This window comes from Pteropus vampyrus, unplaced genomic scaffold (assembly GCF_000151845.1).
Source record: "Pteropus vampyrus isolate Shadow unplaced genomic scaffold, Pvam_2.0 Scaffold406, whole genome shotgun sequence".
Classification (NCBI taxonomy): Eukaryota; Metazoa; Chordata; class Mammalia; order Chiroptera; family Pteropodidae; genus Pteropus; species Pteropus vampyrus.
Window position 1 is genome coordinate 84,229 of NW_011889187.1, and position 6,863 is coordinate 91,091.

Genomic DNA, 6,863 nt, shown 5'->3' on the forward strand with positions numbered 1-6,863 from the left:
CCCCCAGACCCCCGGGACCCCCAGCTGCAGGCCCGGCTGGGGACTCAGGCGTCACGTGTGAGTGGGGAGCAGCCTGCGCACCTCCAGGGCTCGGGAAGAAGCTGAGGCGTGCGGAAGGGAGCGTGGGGGCGGGGGCACGGCGTGTCGCGTGCTGGTGGGGTTGACGTTTCAGAGGCGCAGCCAGTGGGCGCATCGTCACGCACGGAAAAGGCGCGCGCTCCTCGCCGCGGCGAAACGCTGCCTTCGTCACGAGGTGCGTTCCCACAGGCGTGCGGTGCCGTCTCCAGTCACCTACTTGTCACCTTCTGCCAACAGCGTCGCGTTACTGACGGTGGTTCAGCAGCAAGTCCCTTCCCAGCGTCCTTTCAAAAGCATTTATCTGCGAACCTTGCACGTTTTCCCCTCGATAGGAAGTTTACGGTCCGTCGTTTCAAACCGACCGTGCTGGGAATTCCCCCGGACGGCGCCGGGCGGACGGGCGCGCGGTCGGCTCTCGACTTATCTAGATCATCAGATTTCATTTATGTCAGATTCGCTGATCTCTTGGTCTACTCCTAGGTTTTATTGCTATCGTGATTGGGACATCGTTCGTCATGAAACGTTATGATTACGTATTGCTGTTTAACAAATGCTATCGTTTTTGTATTCTGGGCGTTCGATTGGCCATTTTTAATTCTAACGCTTTGCCGGTTGATGATTTTGGATTTTCTAGGCAAATAGTCCTACAATTATGCAAATAATCGCATTTTTATCTCTGCCTTTTCAGTACTTGCAGTTCCCGTGTATTTTCTTATAATTATTGATTCGCTAGGATTCGAATATAAAGTCGGGCATCTTTCCCCTGTTTCCGACCACACTATAGATAGTTCTGACCCATGGTCAGGGGGGTCAAATCCCGCCAGGTGGTCTCTCTCTGCTAATAAAGTCTTATTGGCAGGCAGCCAGGCGCGCTCCTGCATTCCCTCGGGGTTAGGTGGTCAGGGCAGAGAAAGACCTAGAACAATTGCTGTCTGACCCTTTACAGAAGTTTGCCAACCCCGCTTCCAGTGGCTAAGGACGGCGCTTGCTGGCGGCGGAGGGATTTGTCTGCGGTCTTGTGGTGCCTGCGAGTTAAATTCTGTGATATGTGTTTTACCGAAGAAAAGTTTTATTCACTAATAAAAAGTTTTACCGAATGCTTTTGGGGGACCGACTCCCTTTGGAGATGTTCGTGGGTTTTCCTCTTTTTGAGCAGTTAGCTGTACCGACAGATTGACAGTGTCGACTCATCCTTGATTCTCGAGAGGGCTTTTGCTCACACCGATGTATTGGGCTGTTTGTCGGTGCATTTATTTAGGGTAATTATGTCTCGGGTATAAATCTCGTGTCCCCGTCGGCGTGTGGCGGTGTCACCCACCTCTTGACTCACCGTGTGGAGGGGATTTTGACGCCTCTGTATGTTTCTGTGTCGGAACGATGCAGCTCTTTGTAACAACTCGACTGTATCCGGTTCTCGCCACGCAGCGGGCATAATTCTACATGTTTTACACGAGTTAGGTCTTTAACCGTCAGATCGACCCTGCGAATTCCAGACCATTTTCACGCTCACTTGATGGATGAGGACACTCAGGCGCAGAGAGGTAAGTGGCCTGCCGAAGGTCGCCCTGCATGTAGAGGGTGGGCACTGGGCTGGTCTCCAGAGCCCCCGGCCCTGACCACAGGCCGCTCTGTGTCTCCTGGCAGACAGGTTATTTCTTGCAGGTCGTGGAAAGACTCGCGACACTGCCTGTGCCAGGTGCCTTTTTCAGGATAAATCTTCGGCTACTTTTTTTTCTGTGCCCCCAGCAAACCTCCCAACCACTGGAATAATCCAATTTCCTATTTCTACTTGAGTCAGTTTTTTAAATTAAATTTATTGGGGTGACATTGGTTAACAAGATCATATAAGTTTCAAGCGTCCAATTCAACAGTGCGTCGTTGATACGGTCCGCTGCGCGCCCAGCACCCGAAGCCCGGCCTCCCGTCCCAGTGTATCTGACCCTCCTCTTCCCCTTCACCCCCCACCCCGGCCCCCTCCGGTAACTGCCGTACCGTTGCGTGTGTCTGCGAGGTTTTGGGTTCGTTGGTTTGTTCTTTTGTTGCTTTCTGTTTTATAACCCACATATGAGTGAATCGAGTCAATTTTGTATTTCATATTTTCCACGAAAACCATCTGTTTAATCTAGCTTTTGAAATTCATCGCTATAAACTGAAACATGATAGTTTCATAATTTTAAAAGTCCCCATTCTCTTTCTCCTTTCTCCCTTTGTTCTGGGGGACAGCGGGTGTGTCCCAGGCATGGCCCTCATCACCCCAGGGCTGCAGGGTGGAGCCCGGGGAGCCGGAGACGGGGGTCGATTTTGAGCGGTGGGCAGCAAACATGTTCCGTGTCACCCGCCCGCCTGCAGGACATGACACGACAGGGAAGTTCCTGTCTCTGTGGTTCTTGGCATTTATCCGAGTTACCTTTATTCCAGAGATCGGCTCGTACTGGGTTTTCATACGTCCCGTGGAGAATGTGTCTGACGGCACAGAGAAAATGGTTGTTGGTGAGAAGCTACTGAATATTCGTAAAGATGATGCAGATGCGTTTTTAAGAATACGCCATCTAAAATGACTCGAAACGTCCCCTTCTCTGAATTTTGTTAACTGATGAAGATGAACTGAGAAAGGTGCTTATCATAAGAGGGATATGACAAGGTGACATCTACTCATCCCCAAAGCTGGGAAACGTCTAGTTAAGTGGTGACGTGGACACAGTGCAGAAGCGCGACACACACGAAGTCTCAGGACATGAAAGGCAGAGGGACGGAGCCTGCGGCCAGCTGTGTCCGAGCGCCTGGGCTGACGCAGGTTTGCAGACCACATGGCTGGCCTGTCTCCTCTGGGAGAGATAACGTGCTTCTGGCCGACGCCGCTGGAGCAGCCGGAGCTGGAGAAGGCAGGCGGGGCCCTTATCACAGTCCTCTGTGTGGGAACTTTCCGGGCCAGACAGTCATAGCTGGGCGGATATCTCGAAGGGGCTCAGAATCGGAGCCCCGCACGGCGCCCCAGGACACAGGACACTGGGCAGTTTTGCAATCAAACGGCATTGCTGTCGGATGCCCAGTGTGACAGCCTGGTAACTGAAGCCAGCACGTGCCGAAGGCTCGCCGGGTGCCCGGTGCCTGCCAGGCCGCTGTCCACTGTAGTGGCCCCTCTGAGCCTGCTCGGGCCCCTTGGAGGTGGGCACCTCTGCGTGTGGGTGGGGGCCCTTGGGCTGCAAAGATAAAACTTAACTCCCAGGGACTTGGGCTAAGAGAAGAATGTTCTGGAGTTTAGAGGTAAATAGCCAGAGGAGGAGAGATGGATGAAATCTGGGGGTCCCTCTGCTGCTCCCCAGCCCTCACTGTCTCTGTCCCCCGTCTCCCCCTCCTTCTCCCCGCCTTCCCCCTCCCCACATGTCGGCACTCGGGCCGGCCTCTAGGAGAAGGTCTGGGCACGGAGTGCCAGGCACCGGGGACGGCCCGGAGCAGGTCGCATGGGCCACCGTGTGGCAGGCGGTGGAGACGCTGGAGGTGGGCGGCCGTCGGAAACCGCCTGCTTCTGCCGAAACGGAAAGTCGTGGAGTAATAAGGCTCTTGGAGCCTCATCCTGGTCCAGGGCCTCTCGCACCGGCCCCGAGCAAGGTGTGCGTTTCTGGAGGTGGGGGCTGGGCCCCAGGTCCTCAGAGGTGAGGACCCCATGTTCACACTGCTCTGTCACCGCCGACCCCCAGCTGGTCCCTGGACTGATGACAGTCTGGGTCACGGACAGGCTTTCCAGCACTGGCTGGGCCACCCAGGCCCTGGAGGCACATGGGAGCCGTCCAGTCAAAGTGTGGGGTGGGACGTCACCGTCCGGCTGGACGGCTCACTGCAAAGCATGGCTTCTGTCTCTGTCTCACGGAAGCGGGAGGCCCATGTCATGAGAACATCGGAAAAATTCCTTTGAAGGCTAGTGCGCGCTGGGCCGGCAGCTCAGGGGTGGCAGGGTCCTGGGAACCTCTTCCGTCCCAGAAGTCACCACCCCCAGGCCTCGAACCTGTCCCTGTCCCCTGGGACGGGCCCCCTGAGGCCCCATCCATCTGCCGCTCACGCAGCCCGGTCCATCCTCCTCCTGCGGCTTCCTCCCCAGGGAGTCCCAGCCCCACGCAATGCCGTGGTGGCCCTGGGGATCTCCGAACAGCCAGAGGAGACAGGGCGCCGTCCGGGGCGCCTCCTGCACCCCATTCCGCACAGGGTCCCATTCCCCCCACGCCCCGGCCCCCGCCTCCGCTCAGGTGCGCCCCGGAGTATTCCTCCTCCTAAACCAGAGCAGCGGCCCGGCAGCGGCCCGGGGCTGCGGGCCGTGCCCCTCGGGGCTGTCCCTGCCTCGCGTCCTCCGGACCCAGTCCTGCCGCCCTGGACGAGCTCAGCGGCCGCTCCAGGGCTGACATCTGGACATCTGTGACTGTGCCCGCCCCACACCTGCGGCCCGCTCCGCCTCTGCCACCGCGTCGTTCCAGGAGGGGGTGCTCTTTGTCCCCTCTTCCTCCCTCTCATGTCACACGCCGGGTCCTCCGTGGAGTTTCTTGAAAAATGGGAGAGGGCACGACCCCTGCCTGGGCGTCCAGCAGGATCTGTAGGTGCTGCCCCCAGGGACCTTGTCGCTCTGCCCTGCGGGAGGGGTCGGGCCTGGATGGCACCTGGGCCGCTCCAGCCATGTGTCTCCGGGGGCTTCTGTCCTCAGGCTACTGGGACCCACAGAAGGTAAGGGACGCTGCCTCGGATGCACTACCGGCCCACTGCGCCTGGCTCCCTGCCAGCACCCTGCCCGCTCTCCCTAGGCTCCTGCGCCCAGCCCCCAGACCTCGGTGTCCTCACGGAGGCCCTGGGGCCAGGTCTGGCTGGCCAGTGGGAATGACACCTTCTGGGTCCCGAGAGGCTCAGGCCTGGCCCAGGAGTCGAGGGCCAGGGCTTGGACCTGCTTCCCCCTCTCACGAGTGGCAGCCTTGGGCGAGCTGCTTGCCTTCTCCAGGACTCAGTTTCCCCTTGCCAGGCGGAGAGACCCAACCGACATGGCTGCTCGCTGTCGTCCAGGAAGCTCGGACCAGGTGTGGAGCCAGGGCCCGGCCTGGCTTCCTGGATGGCCGCAGGGCAGCTGACCACAGAGGCCACAGGGCCCGGCCCAAGCAGGCCACCACGCCTGCAGAGACCATGAGCACAGTGCAGCACGTGTGGCAGTGGGCAGCCGCGCCCCGTGGTTGGTATGGGGGGTGCCCTGACCTCGTCCCTAGGGACAGCTCGGCCCGCCCTGCTCTGCACCCACACACCGAGCCACCAGGCCTGCCCACTGCTATCCGTGACATTCTGAGTCACGGAGTCAGCCAAGCGCCCTGGGGCCACAACACCGGCTCAGCCCAGAGGGTCCAAGCTTGGACACCCGCTGAGGAAGGCACAGCCGAGCAGGCCTGGCACCGTCGCCCCTCCGTGCGGCCTCGCCATGTAACCGGGCTGTGGGGGGCTCGTCGGTGTTTGCCGCAGAGAAGGGTCAGGTGAGCCTGGGCAGGGCAGAGACCGATGGTGAGGGAGGGAGGACCCCGCGGTGGGCATTGGGCATCAACATGGACCTAATGCATGATTTCGGACCGAGTCCGAGCAGCGCGGTCGCACTTGGCGGTTAACATATTTCCTAGGAGATGCTGGAGGCTCGGAGGCCACGGGTGGGAGGAGGGGAGCGGAGGCTGGGGGAGCAAACCTAGACGTTTATCCCCAAAACACGTGGCACAGCAGCCGCCCTCCCACGCAGAGGAAGTGATCCAGCCCTCGGCAGACTGACAGGGGACCCGTTCCCCAGCCCTGCTCAGGCGCTGTAATGTGGCCTCAGGGACTGTCCCCAGTGCTGGCTGCATACCCTGGAGCGTGGACAGGCCCCTCTGGTGTCCCGTGGGATGCCGTTGCAGCTCTGATCAGGCCTGATGGAGCGAGCAGGGCCTGCCTGCGCCAAAGCCCGCTGAGTCGCCGGCCAGGCATGTGCGGAGCCCAGCAGTGTCCGCGTGGAGCCTGGACCTTGACGCTTCTCCTTCGCCCCCGTCCCTGCATGTCCGAGGACTGGCCAGCAGTCCGGGGGGAGCCGGCGGCTGTTTGCGGAGCGCTGGGAGCCCAGCTCCGGGCCGGCTGCACAAATGGACTCCACAGGGAGGGCCAGGCCGCCCGCCACGCCGACAGGCAAAGTGCTGGGGGCCCAGGGGGCTGGGGCTGGGGTGTGCGTCTGCCTCTACCTGCAACCTCACCCGACTTCTCAGGGTCTCGCGTGTCTCATCCCCTACGTGGAGGACAAGAAGCCGCCTGGGGCCCGAGAGTGGCAGTCTCCTGCTGAGAAGCTGGGGGACCTCGCTCTGCAGCATGCTGGGGGCGAAGGGGCAGGCTCTGCTGGCCCCGAGGCACCCGTGGTCAGGCCGGGCAATGGTGGCTGGAGGCCCAAGGGGTGGCGCCGGCTGCACGGCCGCAGGGGGGAGCCCTGTCCTCACAGGCCCCCCCAGGCCACGGCTGGGGGTGCACAAAACCCCGCTGGGTTGCAGTCCCACAGCATGGTCCCAACTGACACCCTGGGACCAGGCCTCAGCCCGAGTGAATTGAAATCACCCACTTCTGACTGTTTTGGCCGCCTAAGCACCCATCACAATGACCATGTTTGTGGAGAGCTTGGCCTGGAATGGTGCCGATGGGGAGAAAGAGCCCCTGACCGCAGTCAGTGTCCCCAGCTCCCCTGCCGCCCCGGGGACAGGGCTTGGCCTGACGGGAGGCCTCAGACACTGAAGTGACAAGAGGCAGAGCTGTCACCC